The sequence below is a fragment of the Lucilia sericata genome, unplaced genomic scaffold (genome assembly GCF_015586225.1).
Source record: "Lucilia sericata isolate MDLA Ls3-8-SP2 unplaced genomic scaffold, ASM1558622v1 Contig000282F_arrow, whole genome shotgun sequence".
Taxonomy (NCBI): domain Eukaryota; kingdom Metazoa; phylum Arthropoda; class Insecta; order Diptera; family Calliphoridae; genus Lucilia; species Lucilia sericata.
This window is the reverse complement of record NW_023994307.1, coordinates 62,565-87,335: the sequence shown is the minus strand read 5'-3', so window position 1 is coordinate 87,335 and position 24,771 is coordinate 62,565. Positions and strand designations below refer to the sequence as shown.

General features: G+C 30.1%; 1 long non-coding RNA gene across 1 annotated transcript in view; it reads left to right on the top strand.

Moving 5' to 3' along the window:
- The window catches only part of LOC119603191, a 100,389-nt gene extending 78,088 nt beyond the window's left edge, over window positions 1-22,301 (top strand). Inside the window, exon 4 of the long non-coding RNA XR_005231400.1 lies at window positions 21,922-22,301. This is a non-coding gene — a long non-coding RNA (uncharacterized LOC119603191). The remainder of the gene's footprint in view (window positions 1-21,921) is intronic.
- Window positions 22,302-24,771: the final 2,470 nt, after the last annotated feature.

Here is a 24,771-nt window from a genome sequence, read left to right as displayed (position 1 = left end):
TATTTTTTGCAATTTCGAAAAAAATATATAAAACAGCAAAAGAAAAAAAAACCCATAAAGGCGCCATGTTTGCTGACATTTTAAAAATTACAAACACCATTTCAAATAAAAATTTATTATTAGTAGAACAATAGCAACAACAACAATAAAAGCAGTAAAAATACAATTATTAGAGGTATAACAGCAACAAAAAAGCAATAGCAGCAGCCGTCTTAACCACCACTACAACAATATTCATCAGATGCGTTGTGTTCTCGTACTCTGGTTTTATTTCGTTTAAATGTCGTTTGTTTTACTTCCGTTTCAACAAGAATTCTCTTGTTATTATCGTTGTTGTTGTTGCTATTAAAGACCACAATTTTATATAAAAATGCAGAACAACTTTGTACCTATGTTGTTTTTATTGTAATTCTTGTTGTTGCTGTTCAAATACAAAATATTTTTAATAAAAAAAATTCTCACATCACAATAAACGGCTCAAACTGAAATCTTGATTTGAAATGTGAAAAAAAAAGAAACCTTTAAAAGATCTTTAACATGATCAAGATTTGCAGCAGCAATAATAATAATATTAAAGACGTTTTGTATATAAGAATTAAAAAAACAAAGCAAATTCCCATACATTAGAATAAAAACACAACAATAATTTTGTTTATGCTAAAAATACAAATTTGGAGTGGATGACAAGAAATAAAAAACTAATTTTAGACCGCAGATACCAGATGGGTGTTTTATATTGTACGGAAAGTCGAGTTTTTTTTACGTAAAAAAGCAATATTAAATATTACTATTTACTTCGGAATCTTCGGTAGTTGTCGAGAAGCATTTAAAATCTTGCAACATTATATAAGTTTGGTTATCTGCAATTGCTGACAAGATCCCTTTAGGAACACGCTTTAGACTCCGTTGAGAAATCATGGGGCATGTTTCGTTCATGATCTAGACTATTTCAAGAAAAACAGGAAAGGTTCTCTTTTCCTCTAAATCACGAGCATTCCATAGAATATTAACATAACAAGAGTCTAGAACCGAAAGGATGTGAGATCAGTCAATCAAAAAGCCTGTATGTACGACGTCTTATAACGAAGATGTAATGATCAAGAAATGTTTTCATAGTAAACATTGCATATTTCAGGGAATTGGTCTCATCAGATCCATTTTGATGGACATATTGATGATATAATTTGTATATCGCTTATAAAAGGATGTCACATTGGAAACCAGTAATTATAACTTCCATTTTCTTTGTGAAGATCAAATGATCAGCAAAACCAATAATTGGTCTATAGATGGATCCTGTTGCAGATACTTACAAGTAGAAAACTAATTTATCATCAGATGTTCGGAGAAGAAGTGAGGATCTAATATGGAGATCGGTTAACCTATTCCAAGTTAAGATCAGTTTGCAATAGTTTGAGGTTACTACATATTTTAAGGGATTGGCTAGATACTTAGTTTGGAAGGAAGATGTATGTTACATCAAATCCGTAAGAATTAACCTAAGCCTCCATTGGACCTGATGTGAGCTTCTTTACCAGTGTTTCTGGTGGGAATCGAAACCACGACCTTCGGTCTAACGGACTAGAACACTACTTACAACTCATATATTTGAAAAACAGTTGTTGTAGCAACTCTCTTAAGTGTATGGGCAGTGCCGGAAAAGTATTTTTCGAAAATCGCTACTCCGCACACGCGTGTAAATAGTACTTCCCAGAGGACTTGGACTGATCCAAAACTACCCAGCAGTTCTACAAAGAGTCAAAGCATCCGAAAAAGACTGTCATTTTCACTAACGTCTATTTCGTCGCGAATGTACTCATTGTAAATAAGAGTGAAGACAGTGTTCCCTTTAGTGGCGAGAGCGGGAGGGACTGTCCTCAGTTTACAGTAACCAAGTAATCTAGAGAATGGATTAAGTATCCATATACTTAAGAAGATGTTGTCATTCATAGACTCTTTTTTTCTGTGGAGTGTAATCTATGGAGTGACAATTGCCTTCCATCTGGATAGCCGGTGGAACATTAAATAAGTAGTTCTGGACTGTCCCGTCGAAATACTTGGTAATACAACTATATGAAAAAACCACGTAATCAAAACACGCATTTGATAGGATTCTTCTTTCGTTGCGAATGTACTCTTTGTAAACGAGAGTGAAGTCAGTCGTCACTTAAGTGTTCCCTTTGGCAGCGAAAGCAGGTACTGTTCTCTGCTTACAATCACTATGTAATCTAGAAAGTGGTTACTTAAAAAATGTACTAGAATAGCTAGTCATCTGGATAGCCGGCAATAAGAGGCAAAACCCAAGTGATAGGTTAAATAGGTAGTTCTGAACAGTCCCGCCGAACTGCAAAAACTACGTAATCTAAACATGCATTTGATCGGACTGATCCCAAATCTAATTACTTGTTAAAATTATGGGAGTATGTCATCCCCAATATGGTCTTATGTAAACAAAGCGAACAGTTGTTTCCCAACAGATACCAAAAAGCTTTCCAGTGATATGTTATTTAAGCCCAAATGAAACGAAGTATCAAATGATTTTAATCATTTTGGTCTAATACATGCATATGTCTATAATTTTGAAATCTAAGAGCAAAATTAATTGCTTCTTAACATTTAGTTAAGTTTCTCTCTGTGTACATTCACAAATAATTCTAATAACAAACCTAAAAAAAGAACAGAAGGAAATAAATAATACAACAGAATTATTTAAATTTTGTAGAACAAAAAAAAATCATATATTGTACGTTTGAATGCAATTCAAAAATTCTACACACTTTTGCTGTAAACAACTCTCATACTCTGTGTTCATTCTCGGTGGGTTCACTTCAGTGACGACGATAATGTATGAACGTTGACGCTGCGTCGTATTGCGTTTGTTCTGTATGTAGTTAGAACAACAACGTGTTGTTTAGTTTTTGTGCGAATGAATGTTTCACTGTCGTTATGTTGTTTTGCCCAAGTGTGACGACGACTGACGTCTATGACTGTGTGTTGGCTCTGACGATCGTATTCTGATCGTATTGGCCTTGGCCTTGAATTGAGAAAAAAAATGTATATATACACGGATTTTTCTTTTCCACTCTACACTTTTGCAATAAGGCGGTGTGGTATGATGGTGGTTGTCGTGTTGGCTCTTTCTCTTTCTAATACAGAAAAAAAAAAACGCAACGCACTCATACTCTACACCGGGGATGGTAAATAGAAATCTAAAATTATTAACCTTTTTTGTTTATGAATTGAACTATTGAGACTAGTCTATAGGCTACGATATTGACTAGTATATTGTGTAGTCTAGTGTCTAACATATAATTGAATATCCTATGGCATAGTCTACATACTATCCTATTGACTAGTATATGGACTATGATATTGACTTGTTTATGGATTATGATATTGAGTAATCTAGTGTCAATCCTATTACTTGTCTATTGACTATAATTCACTAGTATATGGACTAGGATATTGACTAGGCTCTTGACAATTGAGTACCTTGCTTACTAGTCTATTGATATTTCTACACAGATGGAAAAAAACTGTATAAAAGTACCGAAATCCATTGTCAAAAGTGAGCTTACTACGTTTGTTAACATTTAGACAACGGAGGTGTATAAAACTTAAATAACACCCAGTTATCATTTTAACAACCACCGTTTGACAACCTATCGATGCCATTTCAACAACGCATTGTGTCATTTCGGCAATGCATCGTTGTGATTTCGACAACGCAACATTCTGTTTGACAACATAGCGTTGTCACTTTGGTAACCGTTATTATATTTTGTTCATTTTGATAACGTCGTGAATTTTTAAAATTTTTGTTATTGATTTGAAAACTATCCGTACATACTTTGACAACGGATGTTATTGAATAATTATAAACACTCTGTTGTCAGCTTCCTTTTTCCCTCTGTATATGGACTCGTCTATGGTTTATTATTTTGAATATTCTATTGATTATTCTATGTACTAGTCTATTGATTAGTCTAAGAACTAGTCTACCGACCAGTCTATGGACTTGTCTCTAGATCACACAATAGAATAGTCCATTGACTAGTCTCTTGATTAGTCTATAGACTAGTATATTGACTAGCCTATTGACTAGTATATTGACAAGCCTATTGACTAATCTATTAACTAGTCTATGGACTAGTCTCTTGATTAGTCTGTGGACTAGTGCATTGACTATTCTATGTAATAATGTATTGATTAGTCTTTGAACTAGTCTACTGATCACTTTATAGAATGCTTGGTCTTTGTACTAGTATATTTACAAGCCTATGTTCTAGTTTTATGCCTTTCATTGACTAGTCTATTGACTACACTATTAACTTCTATAAAGCTTAGTCTAAGGACTAGTCTATTGATTAGTCTATGTACTAGGATATTGCCTAGGATATTGCCTAGTCTAATTGATTAGTCTACGAACTAGTCAGTTGACTAGCCTATGGACTATTCTCTTGATGTCAGAAAGTAAAAAAAAGCATACAATTGTACTGAATTTTCCATCCCTGATCAACACATGCTTATGCAGGCCTGTTTTTTGTTTTTATTTATTTTCTCATTTTTTTTCTTTCGTTTTGCACAGTGATGTATTCTGTTCAAAGTGATTTTTGTTTTGTTGTTATTTTTGCATTCAATTATTATTATTAGTTGTTGTAGTAGAAAAAAAACATGTGTTGTTGTTGCTTGGTTGTTATTGTACGTACTGCTGCAAATGTCAGTTGTTTGCAAATTTTTGCTGCTGCTGCTGGTGATGCTGCTATTATGCGGTTTTGTTGTGTTATTTAATGTGTGTATTATTTGTTTTTTTTTTTTTGCCTTTTTTCTGTGTTTTTTCAGTTGGTATTTATTGATGTGTGTTGTTCTTCTTCTTTTCTTGTTGTTTTTGTATTTTATTGTTTAGCATGACGTTACTCGTGTATGCGTTTGCTGTTTTATTTTTTTTTTAATTTTTTTCTCTAGTAAAACAATTTATTTATATTTTATTTAAAATGCGTTGGGGGTGTTGTTGTATAAGAACAATGTCTTGTTTTTGTTGTTTCTCTGTGTTTTTTAGATGTTTCTTTGAGACATACAAAATTCTTTTGTTTTTGTTGTTTCTGACATTCTTCTTCTTCTTTTTCTGTTATTGTTGTTGTTATTATTAAGACAACAACGTGTTTTGCATATTTTTTTTTTAAATATTTTGCTGCTCTTTAACTTGTGCAAGTTGTTTTTTTTTCTAATTTTTTAAAGTTTTTATTGTTGTTGTTGTTGTTGGTGTTTTTTTCTTCTGGCTGTCTGTTTGATTATTTTGAAGCGCCAAAAGATAAATTTTCTTAAGTGTGTGAAACTTACGTCACTTTTTTTATGATTCTTTTAATTTTTTTTTGATAAATTATGATGTTTCCGATTATGATTATTATAAATATTCACTTTAATTATTGGCATAAGGTTGTGAATTACTTTCAAAATTAAAAATATGTCGAATCGTCTGTTTAAGTTGACTTCCAAACAATAATGGTTAGAAATCCTATCCGATTGTCAAAGATCCCAATTGGATCGGACTCATTTTTAAGTATTTTTCAAACAAAAATTTCTCCAAATGTTTTACAAAATACCTACATACATATGTCAAATCTGTTTGCTATTAGATGTATAATTTTGCTCTGACTAGAATGGCTTAAGGCCCTGTCTGGCTCCTTTATTAAGCATTTTTCAAGCTAATATTTCGGAAGCTATGAGCTATCACATATTTATCTAATATACATCGAGTTGTTAGAGCTACGTCACCATATGATAACCCTACCTCTGGCAAGTTTTGGAACTACTTGCGGTTGTTATCGAAATGTACTTTAAGGTGGACTCATGAATTGATGCGCCACTGCTTAAATTATACATCACAAACGAATCATTCTATGGAATCTTTCTATTTTATAAACTTCTTCCAATTCTTCTCTTTAAGTTTTATCGTTAAAAGGAAATGGATGTGAATAGTTTACCACTTCTTTACAGCTTCTTTACTTCTGTCGTTCAATTTTTGCTGTTTCTATCCATCTATACCAGGGGTCGGCAAACTTTTGAGTCGGAAGAGCCAAAAATTACAGTTTACAAAACATATGTTTTAAAAGAGCCACAAAATTGTTGTTTATTAAAACTTTACAAATACTTTATGAATTCACTTCAAAAACATAAACTTGGTTTAATTATCTACAGGACATTCTGCAAGGAATCTTACATATAGATTTTTGACTACAAATACTTTTTGAATTTATATGGGTCATTCGAATGCATTTTTTAAGCACTCGTTATATAAAAATATAGAAGTTTATTAGAGTAGGGCGACAGTGTTATCATTTAAAAGGCATTTGGAAACATATCAGGAAATGTAAAAATCACGAAAATTGATGACGCAGCTAATACAGTATAAAGTAATATATTATTTTGGCGGCAATCGAGATAAATATTTTACCAACCCCAATATTAGGTCATTTTCAGAAAATGACTAACGATCATAATTGACTTAACAGTAGCAATATAGCAGCGAAATTCAAAATATACAAGTTTTATAAGAACAAATATCTATCTTCCAAATTTGATTTTAACGTTCATAACTGTCTTAATAATAGCAATATCATGACAAAATTCAACACAAACAAAACATAATTGACAAATCCCCTTTAAAAAGGTCTACTTCGGAAAATAACTTTAACATTCATAACTGATTTAATAATACATATTAGTATAGCGACGCAATTCGACACAAACAAGTATTATAGGAACGAAAATCTCTCTCCAAAATTTTGTAAGGATCAGTTCATTGTTGACCATACCCCCATATAAATTCCTCTTCAGGAAATGACTTCAACGCTCATAACATGCTTAATAATACCAGCATAGTGGTGAAATTCGTCATAAACAAGTTTATAGGAACAAATATATCTATACCAAATTTAATAAGGATGGATTCAGAATTGACCCTACCCACCCATATAGTGTTCACGAAAACGACGAAAAATACAAGTATAGTGATGAAAATCAACACAAACAAGTAGGGTCCAAAATCTCATTACCAAATTTTGTAAGGATGTGTCGGTCCATAATACACTGTAAAACGTTTCTAAAACGCGCAATATTTAAATACTGAAGTTTTTAAATAGAACAAGTTTTTAGTATTTACCCAGCCAAAAATTCGGTAATAGGTTGTACTTCCATAACCACTTACTTTTCAATGACTACTACTTACCGTCTGCATTACTTAGAAGTATTCTAGTAATAACTTTCTTATAATCTGATATAGAAGTACTTTATTTTCGGCATTGTCATTTTTTTTGTCGTTTTAAGTATTGTGTTTTACAAAAAATAAAACAAAATTAATTTTGATGTGAAAACCATTATTTGATGCGCAATAAAATAGCTATGCAGTGTGTAGAACATTTGACTAAAAAATCGAAGTCCCTGGTTCGTATCCTAGCTGGCTCTTTTTATTATTAAAAAACAAAACAACTTACTCAACAACTGTTTTGTAAGAGAAATTGCAAGTACTTTTTTAACTTCCTATTAGTAAGCGTGCGTAGAAGTACTTGCCTCCAATGACATCACCGTGTTAAAATAATGACTTAAAATGCTAATGAAGAAGTAGTGAAAAGAGGTTTTATTAGCTTTTTAACTCACGACTTTTCAATGTAAGTTTTTCCTGGGTAACTGTGTCCAAACTCTCTACATTATTAAGTAATTATTTAATTACTATATTTTCAATTTCCAAAAAATATTTTTTAATTCGAAAAACACGAAAATTTCGGAATGTATGATCATGTTTTACATTTTATCTAATGGCACTTCGTAGGAGCGCTCATGATACCCCATCGTTTATAAAGAATTAAACATTTTCTTACAATACTAACTTGTACATGGAACAAATTCAATAGGAGAGATAGGTTTGTATAGCTTTAGAAAGTTTGGATCATAACTTGTTGTTTAAAGTTTCACAAACGACTCTAAACTTTAATTTGTTAGTTGTCTCACATGCAGAAGGATTAAACAAAGTTGAAATGTTGTGTATATTGTAGAAACGTATGCGAATTGTTTTGTTAGTTTTAACAAACACTGCTCGTTAATCTATTCAGAAAGATTTTAATATATGTATATATTTTTTTTATAAAATAAAAAAAATACGTATGAAACTAAAGAGCCATAGCTCCACATCCAAAGAGCCGCATTTGGCTCGCGAGCCGTAGTTTGCCGACCCCTGATCTATACCTTTAAATAAACATTTTCCCACCTTCCTTGGACGATATCTTCACAGCACTTCAAAGAGTTTACAAACTTCTCGGACTACCACATCGAGGATTTCAAAAACCGATCATATCTATCTAACTGAAATTTATTTTTCTAAAATTTTTTTGCATTATACAAATATATTTCGTACAATTTCGTATATATTACGAAACAATTTCATGGTGCGAAATAACGATGCATTCGTACAATATATGAAATTTTTAGTACATATTAAGCATGGAATATTTTTAGTAAATCAACATTTTGACAAATTTCTTTTTCTGCCTTAAAACAAATTTTGCCACATTTTTAAGCAAAAAAACTTCCATTTCCGTTCAAAAAAGTTTTTTAAAGAAAAACTCATATTTTGCATGTCATATGCGAATAATTTTATATATGTTAATATTAACATAATTTTATAACAATTTATAAAATTGACATGATTTATTATTAATAATTAATTAGTTGCATAAATGTTCGTGTTAATAGTAAATAGAACTATAAATTTAATTCCTTTTAAAAGAATAAGAAGTACAACTAAAGTTAAAATAAAGCAAATTAACATTAGTTATAAATTGTAAAACGAGGGCAATATGAAAAGTTTATGCTGAGTTTGAAGAATTATTTTTTTCTTTAAATGAAAGTACTTACACTGAATGTTTATACCTATACGAAAATTGTCGTATATTGTATGAAATGCTTTGTTTTTTCGCATCGCGAAATTGTTGCGTAATATATACGAAATTGTAAAAAATATTTTAGTATTTATAGAAATAATTTTAGAAAAAATTTCGTTTATTTTATGAAATTGATGAAATAATATTTCATATAATACACGAAATTTTCGTAAATATTACGAAAAAAATATTTACTTTTTTTTATGTAATGTTAAGCATGGATTCTTTTCAGTACATCCCAGAGAGAGAGAGAGAGCATTCTGAATTGATCGAAATAAATAAATAAAAGTCGGACGGGGCAAGTTCCGTCCGACATGTGGTTGAGCATTGTCATGATAGAATACATATTACTCTTTCAAGTCTGTCCTCATAATATGGGTGTTTTTGGGCCAATCACGCTTCAAACGAATCTGTTGCATTTAGTCTAGTGATGGTCTGGATAGATTTTAGCAGCACATAGCAGCTGGTCCCACCAAATACAGATCTTTACCTTAGCGTCATATATATTTGTTTTTAGTGTTAATTCGTCAGCTTGGCCGGGTTCACACACGATCTCTTACGTAACCGCTTATTGCAATGGATCTATTTTGAAACGCAAGTAATAATTCGCTGGAAAAATTATTTATTTTGTAGTATTCAAGCTGTATTTCGAATATGCAGAATTGTCGTGCGAAAGTCTGTCGTCTTCAGAAACCGAGCTCACCTTCGATTCCATTCACCTTATCGAAGACCTCACTCAGCTTCTAATCAATTAGTTTGACTAATTCTGAAAAAAATAATTAAGCTGATGCCGCAGCATAGGGAAAAGACTTTTCATACATCCCTCGCTTTTCTAATTTCTTTAACGATTTAATTTTGTTTTTAATGCTTTTCTTGCATTCATAATTGTTAAATCAAGTAATTGTAAAAAGAAAAGAAAACAGCAACAATAACTTTATTATTGTTGTTGGCTTTTCGAGTATCTATACTATTATTTCTTGTTCTTAAACAGTTAATAAATTTATTTAATTCAAATAGAGAATGTTTGCTTGACTATTATAATTGTTGAGGTAATTAATGTGTTGTTGTGTATATAATAAGCATGGGAGAGAGCAATATGGAAAAATGACTGACTGCGATCTGGGCCCTGTGTGCTATGTGCTGTTATCTGCGTAGTTTTACACGTTTTTCTGCGTGCTTAACATTACAAACTGGGAAGAAAGCAAAAAAAAAAACAGCGAGAAAATAATATGTATAATAAATATTTACAAAAACACACACATTTAATTTTTTTTCTCAACTAAACCTGCATGCATTACATTCGCATTCATTCATTCATTTATTCAGACAGTCAGTCATTCATTCAATGACTGACTTGAGTGACTGACTCGTGTTGTTGTTGTTGCTGTATTTTGGTTTATTACTGTATATTCTGAGTTTTAAAGTGTGAGAAATTTATTATTGCGTATTTACGTTTCTGTGCTTTTTTTTGCACATTCTATTATTACTTTTTTTCTTTTTTTTGTTAAACAATGTGTGCATGTTGTTGCTGTTTTTTGCATAACTACGCTAAAAATGTACAAAAGATTTATTTAGTTTTTTTTCTTAGTTTTACTATGCTGTTTTGTTTTTATATTGTGTAAAATATTATTAAATTTTCATTAAATGTCACATACTATACATGCATTTGTTGTAGTTTTTTTGCACTTAGTATATTGTTGCATTTTAAGCAATTGACTGTAACTTTTTTTTAAATAAATAGTCAGTCATTTAGTTTGTCCGTCCGTCCGTTTAACAATCTCAGCGATAACTGCTGCCAGAATAAATATTATAAACAGTCAGCTCACAAGCTCACAAGATTAGTAGAAGTAGTGAAAAGGTTGAAAGTAAGAATTGTTTTGAAAAAAAAAAAAAAATTAAAAAACGTGTGTATTTATGATAAACTAAACAGAAAAACGTTCAGTTTCTGACACTAAAGCATGAACTATTGTCATTTACAGCGAAGGGGAGAAAAATAGCCACGTGCAACATGGTAATCATCCAAATAATAGTCAATGGACAAGTCAATGGAATAGTCAATGGCCAAGTCAATGGAATAGTCGATGGAATAGTCAATGGAAAAGTCAATGGACTAGACTAGTCAATGGACCAGACTAGTCAATGGACTAGACTAGTCAATGCACTAGACTAGTCAATGGACTAGACTAGTCAATGGACTAGACTAGTCAATGGACTAGACTTGTCAATGGACTAGACTAGTCAATGAACTAGACTAGTCAATGGACTAGACTAGTCAATGGACTGGACTAGACTAGTCAATGGACTAGACTAGTCAATGGACTAGACTAGTCAATGGACTAGACTAGTCAATGGACTAGACTAGTCAATGGACTAGACTAGTCAATGGACTAAACTAGACAATAAACTAGACTAGTCAATGGACTAGACTAGTCAATGGACTATACTAGTCAATGGACTAGACTAGTCAATGGACTAGACTAGTCAATGGACTTGACTAGTCAATGGACTAGACTAGTTAATGGACTAGATAGATAGATAGATAGATAGATAGATAGATAGATAGATAGATAGATAGATAGATAGATAGATAGATAGATAGATAGATAGATAGATAGATAGATAGATAGATAGATAGATAGATAGATAGATAGAGATAGATAGATAGATAGATAGATAGATAGATAGATAGATAGATAGATAGATAGATAGATAGATAGATAGATAGATAGATAGATAGATAGATAGATAGATAGATAGATAGATAGATAGATAGATAGATAGATAGATAGATAGATAGATAGATAGATAGATAGATAGATAGATAGATAGATAGATAGATAGATAGATAGATAGATAGATAGATAGATAGATAGATAGATAGATAGATAGAAGATAGATAGATAGATAGATAGATAGATAAGATAGATAGATAGATAGATAGATAGATAGATAGATAGATAGATAGATAGATAGATAGATAGATAGATAGATAGATAGATAGATAGAGAGATAGAGATAGATAGATAGATAGATAGATAGATAGATAGATAGATAGATAGATAGATAGATAGATAGATAGATAGATAGATAGATAGATAGATAGATAGATAGATAGATAGATAGATAGATAGATAGATAGATAGATAGATAGATAGATAGATAGATAGATAGATAGATAGATAGATAGATAGATAGAGATAGATAGATAGATAGATAGATGATAGATAGATAGATAGATAGATAGATAGATAGATAGATAGATAGATAGATAGATAGATAGATAGAGATAGATAGATAGATAGATAGATAGATAGATAGATGATAGATAGATAGATAGATAGATAGATAGATAGATAGATAGATAGATAGATAGATAGATAGATAGATAGATAGATAGATAGATAGATAGATAGATAGATAGATAGATAGATAGATAGATAGATAGATAGATAGAAAGATAGATAGATAGATAGATAGATAGATAGATAGATAGATAGATAGATAGATAGATAGATAGATAGATAGATAGATAGATAGATAGATAGGTAGATAGATGTTAAAATAATAAGTAAGCGAAGGTGTTAAAATAATAAGTAAGTTTTTGCTGAGATAGTAAACAAAGTTTCTAGGTGACTTACGTTACCCTCGGAAATAACCTAAGCTTACATATTCCACACAACTCTGCTAATTCTTGCTCCTTAACTGTTTAACGTATACAAATATTCTCTTAACAGCATTAAAGTTTTATGAATGTAAACTTTAATATTAGCTTTTTTCTGCTGTTTTCCTACTCTCATACTAGCGGTGATAACGGTCTAAATAGTTTCAGTTTATTTATTTATTTGTATATTTTTTTTTGCATTTCAACTCTGTTCATTTCCAATAAGTGTCATACTTGTCAATGTTTCTACAGCAGCAAAAGTTATTAAGAATGGAAACGTTCAATATGAAAATCAGCAACAAATACAGAAAAAAAAAAACGTGTTAAGAAAAAAATTGATTTGTCACGCTGCCGCATAAATTGCATAATTACATAAGTGCTATAACTATTTGCTATACGAAAGCTATTTTTTTCAACTATTAATATTGTTGTTTGTGTTCCGCTAGCCAAGGCTGTAGCAACTTAAAGCTAAAGGTTGTTTTGTTGCTGATAGATACATACATGTAGTATAAGATAGACAGACATACAATTTGCTGGCTGCAGCATAGAGAACAACAGCAACAGCAAAAAAATCACACACATTCTTCTTAACAATTTCAGTTGATTAAACGTTTCTTTGCCATGTGATTTCCGTAAACTTTTTTTTGTAGTTTTCTACATAAATAAATAAATGAATGAATGCGTAAATAAATGATTGAAGTTTTAGAGAGAAAAAAAATCACATACATTCTGTTATATTAATTGAATTTAACTAAAAGTAACAGCTTGTATTGTGGAAAGGAAATCTTAATAAATTATTTACACATATGTATCTGGCAAGCCCAAATATTTGGGTTAACTTGTTTTTAACCTCCTCTATATAGAGCTTTTAATCTTTAATCCTCTCTAATTAATTAAAAATTTATACACAATTTTCTTATTCCTGTGTGTGTAAATACGTTATTACTTCATTTCCCCCCTTAACAATTTTTTGTTGGTTACCTTTTCGGATGTGACATTTATATTTTACAACATTTTGGCAACTGCAATAAATTATTGCAGTTTAAGTAGACTTTTTGTGTTTGCATCACTGATTGCTAAAAGAAATATGAGTGCATTTCCTACAAAGTAATTTTGTTAACCTTGAAGTTAATATTTGCTGTAATAAGTAAATATTTTTAGAAATTTCTATGAAATTTTGTTTTAAATGTTTCTTGCCTTGTTAAATATAATGTTTTCAAGTTCAGGTGTAATTTGGTTCATCCAAATTTGATTAAAAACAAAAATATCAAAAGATTAATAAAATTTATGTTTTGCGGAAGTATTTTTATCGCTTGATGGAAATTAATTACTTTGATAATTAATTTAGTGCAATCGAGAGTTTTTATTAAAAAATTATCTTAATGTCAATCGATCCCTGTTATAGTTTAGGCAACACTTTTTTATGTTAGGGATGGGGCATTCGCGAAGTGAAATTGTTCATTTATACTCAAATATCGAGTCAAACGAAATATCAGAGCAAAAAACAAAAAAGTTTTTCTTGAGCGAAATAGCCTAAGCATTCAACTTCCATTTCAATTCTAATACCAAGTCTTTTGTATCTACGGATGTATTCACCCCTATCGCCAATAAACATTTCACCTGAAATATGTACCCTTTTCACTTGTTTCATTCACTAACTTTTCTGTCGTGAAAAAAATTCCCCTGTTGCGAAAATTGTTGATGAAATTTTGTAAACATTGAACAGCTGTTGCATACAAAAGCAACTATTGTGAATGAATTGTTCTCAACAAGTTCACGTTAGCAATTTTCCCTTCGAACGGAATGAAAATTTCAAGGGAACAAAAATTTCACTTTTATTTGGCGATAGAGGTGATTATGTAACCTCTGACCTGTGCGTTCTAAAGTTGGCTGCAGCTTATTCTTATTGAGTTTATATTTGTCTTGACTTGATACTCTTTGAGAGCTTTACTCGTCATTTACTGTCATTTAGCTATGAACTTCGTTTTGAAGCGTGAATAAGATATGTTTTTATACCCTACACTACTATAGTTTGGAGGGTATTATGAGTTTGTACTGATGTTTGCAACACCCAAAAATATTGGTCCTACAATCGTATAGCAATCGGTTCAGAATAACTTTCTTAGTCGATTAATCTATGTCTGTCCGTCCGTCCGTCCGGGTATTTCAGACTACCACATATTCGTCTCTAGGTGCTGTTGCCGAATCAACAGAGCCATCTCAGTAGTGTGGTTGAGCGGTCTTTAAGAGGTTAGGGAGTGCACTAGAATGGGTGATGGGGATTGCATTTTAAATAATGCAATCTTCTACCTTCCGGCATACAGGAAGATTGATTTCACCTTATGTTGGGGTTTGTCGGCCCTTCGATTGACTTTAGACCAGGGATTGCTTATTCCTTGGGCTACTATGACAAGAGATTAGATAGCTCGAGTTATTCAGCAAAGTACTTGTACATGGACCGTGTACAAAAGTTGCCACCTGAGTTCTTCATAGAAGGATTCAGGGGCGCGTGGTAGACCGTCTCTAGTTTACCCAGTTGATGAAAAACACCACCGTGAAATAAACTCGTCAAGACAGGTGTTCTCGTTAAGCACTCGACATTCGTGTCTGTCGGTCCGTCCATCTGTCTGTGCGGCTAAGTTAACCTTGTGCGCCCGCTGCAGGTCACAATTTTCAAGATAGTTTCATGAAATTTGGTATAAAATTTTAAAAAACTGATCGCAAACTTTACTCTTTATCAGATGAGGGAGCTATGTATATATAAAACTGAATTCAGCGCAAAATTTTTAACACTGATCGCAAACTTTTCTCTTTATTAGATAAGGGAGCCAATCAATCAGCAATCTAAAACTGTCTCTAAACCGTCCTACTGTAACTCATTATTACTCATACGCTCTGACGCTCTAACACCTTTAATAAATAATAATTTGATGTACATACAATTTTGAAATTTTCACAAATGCCACAGTTTATGCGTGTTAATTCTAATGCATTTTTATAACAATAATTAATTGTTTTATACCTTTTGATGAATGAGTGTGTAGATATATGTGCAACGCTCATGGCTTAAAGTGCAACACTCATGGATATTTTTCTATATCGAACAAGAACAACAAAAATTAACAACAGCAATTAAAAAATTGTAGATAAATTAACCTTGTTAGAGACTTTCGCATGCAATGGAAATTTTCAATTAAATATAAACGATCAAAAGTAGAAATAGAAAAAAAGAAACACTACAGAACGGAAATATGACATGAATTTTATACAAGTATGAGTGTGTGTACATATGTGTGTATGTTTCAAATGTGTACCTAGAAAAAACGCATCGAAATCTATAAATTCATACATGTATGAACATGTATAAAAATATGCTCTAGACCATAAAGTCCTTCATGATAATTAAATTTTTTTCATGTGTTGTTGTTGTTTTTTTTTTGTGAAAATGTAAACTTTTTGAAAACAAGTCGAAACGACAGAAACGCATTCGCCTAAAGTGAAAAACCTCCAAATAAATCAGATTAAATCAACATGAAAAATAAATAATAACAAGTAAATTTATGAGTGTAATATTATTATTTTTTATTTTCAAATAAAAAAAAAATTGCATAAAAAACTTAATTATAATTAATTTTTACTATTTTTTAAAACATAAATATAACTATTAAATTATTCAAAATATTTTCTAGTATTTATTACTTACTTTTATTATTTAAAGATGTTGGGTTTTGAAACCATTTCACTTTATTGCTAGCATGGACATGAACCGACGTTAATAATGTGTCTTTACTAACGAAAAATTCGTAAATTATTTTCGCCACTTAATCGCTTCCTAAATGACAACACATTTTCCCTTCGCTACAAATGTGTGTAACAAATGTATTTTGTGGGCGTTAATATTTTTTTAGCACCTCCCTAAAACTTTTCCATCCCTGTGTAATGTTAATCATGGAATGTGTTCATTCATCACCCCTCCTTTTGTGGCAAGTTTATTTGTTTGTTTTTTTCTTATTATGCTTGATATATTTGTGGCACGCAAATTAAGTAGGGGGCGTTAGTGTGGGAAATAACAAATAAATACAACAAGGTTAACATTTTCCAACAACATCAATTCATTCATTTATTACAACAACAACAACAAAAAATGCACACATGTTTACCTATCCATTCATGTAGTATGTGAAAATATCATTAAACTACTATTTATTAAAGTATAGTGGGTGAAAAAAGTATGACTATGAAGAATTTTTATAAATATATGTATATATCTATTGATCGTAAAGTTTTTTCTTGGAGAAAGAAATGATCACAAAATATCTATTTAGGAAGAAAAATTCTCTTTTATATACAAAATGTCATGTACAGTTACTTTTCTAAAGAAATCTGGCTGATCACTGTGTTTCATATGGAAAACTCACTAATCGTTAACTTTTCTATAGAAAACTCAATGATCGTTAACTTTTCTATAGAAGACCCAATGATCGTTAACTTTTCCATAGAAAACTCACTGATCGTTAACTTTTCTATAGAAGACCCAATGATCGTTAACTTTCCTAAAAAAAATTCACTATTGAAACATCACAGATCGTTAACTTTTCTATAGAAAACTCACTGATCGTTAACTTTTCCTTAGAAAACTCACTGATCGTTATCTTTTCTATAGAAAACTCACTGATCGTTAACTTTTCTATAGAAAACTCACTGATCGTTAACTTTTCCATAGAAAAATCACGGATCGTTAATTTTTCTATAGAAAACTCAATAATTTTCTATAGAAAACTTAATTATCGCTAACTATTCTATAGAAAAATCACTGATCATTAACTTTTCTATAGAAAACTCACTGATCATTAACATTTCTATAGAAAACGCACTGATCGTTAACTTTTTTATAGAAAACTCAATTATCGTTAACTTTTCTATACAAAACTTAATGATTGTTTACTTTTCTATAAAAAACTCATTGATCGTTAACTTATCTATAGAAAACTTATTGATCATTAACTTTTCTATAGAACACTCGCAGATCATTGACTTTTCTATAGAAAACCCAATGAGCGTTAGCATTCCTAAAGAAAACTCACTGATCGTTCGTTCACTTTTCTATACAAAACTCAATGATCGTTTACTTTAGAAAACGTTTACTATAGAAATCAGACTGACCGTATAGTTTTCTATAGAAAAAAGACTGATCAAAAAGTTTTTCATAGAAAAACAGACTGATCATAAAGTTTTTTATAGAAAACGTACCGATCGTTATGTTTCTCTCCAGAAAACTCACTGATCGTAATATTTTCAAGGGAAACTCACTGATTGTTATATTTTCTATAGATAAATCACGAAGTTTCCAAAAAAATCACTGATCTTGAAGTTTTTTTTTATAGAATTTTTCAGATCGTCAAGTTTTATATAGAAAAAAAACTAAATGTGAATGTTTCTATAACTGGTTTTCGAAAACCCAAAACGTTTAGCATAAAATTTTACTACGCACTGTAGCTACTACGTATGAGTAATTTTTTTGTTGGCCGTTAATTGTGCCACAAATTGCAACAAAAGTCAAAGGCGTAACGCAATATTATAATGTCATATAAAGAACAAACATTCAGTCATCTGCTATATGTATAACAATATTGTTTTTTTTTTGTTTGCTCCACGTTTATATTGTGGCCAATGTTATTGGAAAATATAGAAAAAAAAAACTATAACAAAAACTACAACACTAACAAAAAGTGTATAAAACACGCAAAACTCACAGAAACACAAAAAAGGGTGCGAAGATAAAATCACTGTACATTTAATGCACACATACACATATGAAACAAAAACAATAAACGTAATAATATGTATTATTTAAAAAAAGTAATAGAAAATTCAGTTAGAGGTGGTTTACATAGACGCTACTCCACAGGTATTTATTTTAAGAATATGTACTATAAATTTTTTCCTAAATCTCTTACCAGGAAGTAAAACGGTTATTAATAATTTTCAACTATTTAAGAATCGCTTGAAAAATAAGTGACAAGGAATGCTACTTTGAAGTGATATTACAATAAAACTACATATGCGGAAGTTAAATTGTAGTTAAAAGACTCTCTCTTTTCTCTCTCTATATAGGCTGATAGTTTTCTAAGAAGTCTTATTTGTCTAATATGTTACAAATCATAGGACAAACTAATGTTTACTACTCCTAAGTACTATTTTAAAAGTCTTTAAACATGAACAAAAACAAAAATCTACATTGCAACAGTATTTAATAGAACAATAAAAGTTTTGACTTTTATATGCCACACACTATTACACCCTGCAAACAACAAGAACAACAGTCTATGGTAATGCTGCAACAAATTATGGTAATTAAATATATAATGAAATTGTTGTTGCTAACAACAGCAACAAACACAATACAAACTAAAATTCAGTTACAACAATTTAAGCGATAGAAATGATTTTTCAATATAATAAAAAGAAAAAATGCAAATGGAATGGAAATTGAATTTCTTTGGGCAAAATTAATGATCGATATAGATTAGGTTGATAGGAAGATGTATAGTACATCAAATCCGAAGGAATACACCTAGGCCACTATAGGGCCTGATCGATTTAGTTTTTTTAAAATTTATCTTAAAGGTTTTTAATAAATAATTTAAAATCATTAAGTTATGTATAGAAAACTGACTTATCGTAACGATCGCTATTGGAAATTTACTGATCGCGAACGTTCTGTAAAAAAATTGATTGATCGTGAACTTTATTATAAAAATCTCATTGATCGTGAGAATTATTATAGAAAAATTCTTTAAAATAATTGCTGAACTTTTTCTTAGAAATTTTTTTTGTTTGGAATATTCACTGATCACTGACTGATCGTGAAGTTCTTTATAGCAAATTTACTGATTATGTACTTTTGTTTAAAAGAAGTCTTGAAGTTTTGAAATTCAGGGGTTTTCTAGGAAACTGAATGATCGTCTAGTTTTTTTTTATAAAAATCTGGCTGATCGTGAAGTTTTCTATAAAAAACTGACTGATCGTGAAGTTTCCTAAAAAAAACTGACTAATTGTGAAATCTTCTACAAAATCTGTCTGATCGCTATGATCTTTATAGAAAAGTCTCTGATCTTGTAAATTTTTATACAAAATCAAGTTTTCTTGAATATTTTTATTTAAAATTCACTTTTCTTGAAGTTTTATAAAATAAAAACTCACTGATTTTGAAATTTTCTATTGAAATTTATTGATCGTGAAGTTTTCTAAGAATACTGATTGATATTGACATATTATATAATATATTTATTATTGATCGTGAGGTTTTGTATAGAAAATATACTGATCATAATGTTTTCTGTAACAAAAAAACTGTTTTATCGCAAAGTTTTCTATATAAAAACTGATCATTCTGTAAAACACTGACCGATCGTGAAGCTTTGTATAGAAAACTAACTGATTGTGAAATTTTCCATAAAAGAACTGACTAATCGCGAATTTTTCTATAAAACACTAGCTGATCATGAAGTTAGGAATAGAAAACTAACTGATTGTTAAGTTTTCTATAAAATAAATAACTGACTAATCAGACTGATCTTTAGGTTAGGTATTCAGGCTGCAAAGACGCACACTTGGGTCCTGTTGGTCCCTTTGTGATACCTGTAGACTGATCGTGAAAACTGATTGTGAAGTTTTCTATAAAATAAATAACTGATAAGACAGACAGACAGATCGTGAAGTTTTCTATAGAAAACTCTGATCTTAAATTGTTGTATACAAAACTCACTGATCTTGAAGTTTTCTTAGAAAACTGATTGAACTTGTTGTTTATTATAGAAAACTTACCTATCTCAAGAAAACCTCACTGATCCTGAGGTTTTCTTAACAGTTCACAAATTTAAAACTTAATGATAGTAAAGATTTTATAGAAAACTGAATGATCGTGAAGTCTCCTAAAAATAAAATCCACAGATATGAAAATTTTTTTAAACATAACTGACTTATCGTGTAGCTTACTATAGTAAGATCACTGATTTTAATGTTTCTCTTGACAACTGACATATCCTGATGGTTTCAAAAACTGACTGATCATGACGTTTTCTAAAGAAATTCTTACATTTTATAAATGATCGATTCAATGCAAAGCTTATCGATCATTAACTTTTGCTTTCATAGGGATTTTCCGTTGATGTTTACAAACACATTGTCTTTGTAATCATCTAATATTTTGCAAAATATTCTTTACAAAAAAATTCTTTTCCGTTTTAATGACTATGGAATATTTTTTCTTCTAAACAAAAAAACTGCTATAAAACTGATTCATATTCTCCATTTACCTTTCCAACTTTGTACCTTTTATTTATAAAAAAAAAAAAAAACTTTAAAAAAATTCCAAAACATTTTGTCATCTAAATGGTTTTATTACCGCTTATTCTTATTGTTTAAAAAGTTCAGCAGTTTTTTATATTTATTTATATTTAATTCTTTTTTTATATATTCTTTATATGAAATCAGATCTCTTTTGTTGAATGGTGTTTTAGTTTTTAGTTTTTTTTAATACGATAAATATAAAATTTAATATTAATTTATTAAAACAACCAAGAATAAAAGAAATAAGACTAGAACTATAAGAGTAACATGCATATAAAAATATTTGCAACTGTATGAGTTTAATAAGGAAATGTTTGTGTAGTAGTGTTATAGGCGCCAATCTATATTTTTGTGCTAAAAATGCGACTTTCACAATTTGCTAGTTGCTGTTTTAATTTTTTTATTTATATTTAAAAACTTCATTTCAGCCAACAACAGCAAACTTGTATACAACATGGTTTTAATTAAAAATGCAAAAAAAATTATAAGAAAAAAAAAAAAAAATAATAACAAATAAAACAACTGAGAAATAAAACTTAAACAGTGATTAAAGTAAAGCTAGAACCTTGCCTTAAGTAGCAAAAAAAAAGAGAATTCTTTCTTTAATTTCAGTTTTTTTCTTAAACCTACTTCATCTCATTCGTTTTGCCAACATTTGACCATAATTTTAAATATTTGATGATGTTTTTGCTGCCAATGTTTAGCATTTAGGGAATACACAATCACTGCTAGTTTTTGAAACAGAAATTAGAATAAATGTTTGGGAAATTTTCAAAAAAGCAGGGAGTCATTAAATGACGTCACATTTAGTTTTAGGCTAAATTATATTGATTTTTGGATCAGCTGGTTTTAGTAATTAGTAACATGGATAAAGAATGTTATTATTTTTAGCTTTACCTACTTGCGATATTTCTTTAATTATTTTAGCGAAATTTAATTAACATTCTAATTTTCTTTTTCTTTTTTTTTCAGGTAAATTTAAATTGAATTTCTTTATATCAACTGTAAGTAGTAATTCTTAAGAGTTATTGATGCATATGAAAATATTTTTTACATAAAAAACTGATCGTGAAATTGTGACGATTTCTATATAAAGCTGTCTGATTGATTCTAAAGTATTCTACAGAAAACATAACTGATCGTAAAGTATTCTACAGAAAACATAACTGATCGTAAAGTATTTTACAGAAAAGTATATAGAAAATTGACTGACCGAGAAGTTTCTATAGAAAACTTGATTGATCGTGAAGTTGTCTATAGAAAACTTGACTGATCGAGAAGTTATCTATAGAAAACTTGACTGATCGACAAGTTGTCTATAGAAAGCTGGACTGATCGTGAAGTTTTCTATAAAAAACATGACTGATCAAGTTTTCTATATAAAACTTGACTGATCGTGAAGTTTTATATAGAAAACAAACTGATCTTGAAGTTTTATATAGAAAACAAACTGATCGTGAAGTTTTATATACAAAACAAACTGATCGTGATGTTTTCTATAGAAAACAAACTGATCGTGAAGTTTTCTATAGATAACCGACTGATCGTAAAGTTTTCTATATAAAACTTGACTGATATTGAAGTTTTCTATAGAAAACTTGACTGATATTTCTATAAAAAACTTGATTGATCGTGAAGTTTTCCATAGAAAACGGACTGATTGTGAAGTTTTCTATAGAAAACGTACTGATCGTGAAGTTTTCTACAGAAAAAAAAACTGATCGTAAAATTTTCTATAGAAAACTTGACTGATCGTGAAGTTTTCTACAGAAAACATACTGATCGTGAAGTTTTCTACAGAAAACATACTGATCGTGAAGTTTTCTACAGAAAACATACTGATCGTGAAGTTTTCTACAGAAAACATACTGATCGTGAAGTTTTCTATAGAAAACATACTGATAGTGAAATTTTCCATAGAAAACATACTGATCATGTAATTTTCTATAGAAAACATACTGATCATGAAATTTTCTATAGAAAACATACTGATCGTGAAGTTTTCTATAGAAAACATACTGATCGTGAAGTTTTCTATAGAAAACGTACTGATCGTGAAGTTTTCTATAGAAAACATACTGATCGTGAAGTTTTCTATAGAAAACATACTGATCGTGAAGTTTTCTATAGAAAACATACTGATCGTGAAGTTTTCTACAGAAAACATACTGATCGTGAAGTTTTCTATAGAAAACATACTGATCGTGAAGTTTTCTATAGAAAACATACTGATAGTGAAGTTTTCTATAGAAAACATACTGATCGTGAAGTTTTCTATAGAAAACATACTGATCGTGAAGTTTTCTATAGAAAACATACTGATCGTGAAGTTTTCTATAGAAAACATACTGATCGTGAAGTTTTCTGTAGAAAACATACTGATCGTGAAGTTTTCTATAGAAAACATACTGATCGTGAAGTTTTCTATAGAAAACATACTGATCGTGAAGTTTTCTATAGAAAACATACTGATCGTGAAGTTTTCTATAGAAAACATACTGATCGTGAAGTTTTCTATAGAAAACATACTGTTCGTTAAGTTTTCTATAGAAAACATACTGATGGTTAAGTTTTCTATAGAAAACATACTGATGGTTAAGTTTTCTATAGAAAACATACTGATCGTGAAGTTTTCTATAGAAAACATACTGATCGTGAAGCTTTCTACAGAAAGCAGACTGATCGTGAAGTTTTCCATAGAAAAAAGACTGATCGTGAAGTTTTCTATAGAAAACAAATTGATCGTGATGTTTTCTATAAAAAACTAACTGATCGCGAAGTGTTCTATAGAAAACAGACTGATCGTGAAGTGTTCTATAGAAAACGTACTGATCGTGAAGTGTTCTATAGAAAACGTACTGATCGTGAAGTTTTCTATAGAAAACGAACTGATCGTGAAGTTTTCTATAGAAAACAGACTGATCGTGAAGTCTTCTACAGAAAACTGACTGATCTTCAAGATCATTGTCTATAGATAACTGAGGTATCGTGAAGTTTTCTATAGAAAACTGACTGATCGTTAAGTTTTCTGTAGAAAATTTACTGATCGTGATGTTTTTTTTGATGAAATAAAACCGAATAAACGTGAAGTCTATAGAAGACTGACTGATCGTGTAATTGATTGTGTAGATTGATTGTGAATTGTTGTACAGAAAACTGAGTAATCGTAAAGTTTTCTGTACAGAATTTAATGATCGTGAAGTTTTCTATATAAATCTGACTGATCATGCAGTTTTACATAGAAAACTGACTGATTGTAAACAAACCGTAAGGTTATCTATAGAAAACAACTGATTTTGAAATATTCTCTAGAGAACAAAACTTTCTTAAAAAAAAATTTATAGATTAAAAATCTGTTTCTTGTGAATTTACTGATCATGAATTTTATATAAAAATTTGAACACTATCTTTTCTCATGCTTTTAAAGAACACACACCTTTAAGGTACAAAGTCCATATTAAGTACAAAATCATTCAAAATCGTGCCCTTGATGAAATTTCATGCAGTGTTTTTGTTTTTTATAGAAATTTCATACATTTCGCACTGCTTACGCACTATCAGTGCGAAATTTGTATCTAATGTTTATATGTAGTTGTTGTTTTTTTTGTCGAAGAAAATATGAAATTTTATTGTTAATACATAATGGTTGTTGTTGCTATTTACCTCCTATGCTTTGTGCGTAAAGTTTATGACGTATTGTTGTTATTGTTAGACGCTTTTTTTGCGATTGCTATTAATAATGAGAGAGTGTTGTTGTTGGATTTTTAATAGAAACATTTGTCTATATTTTTTTTTGCTAGTTTCTATTAGAAGTGTGCGTAG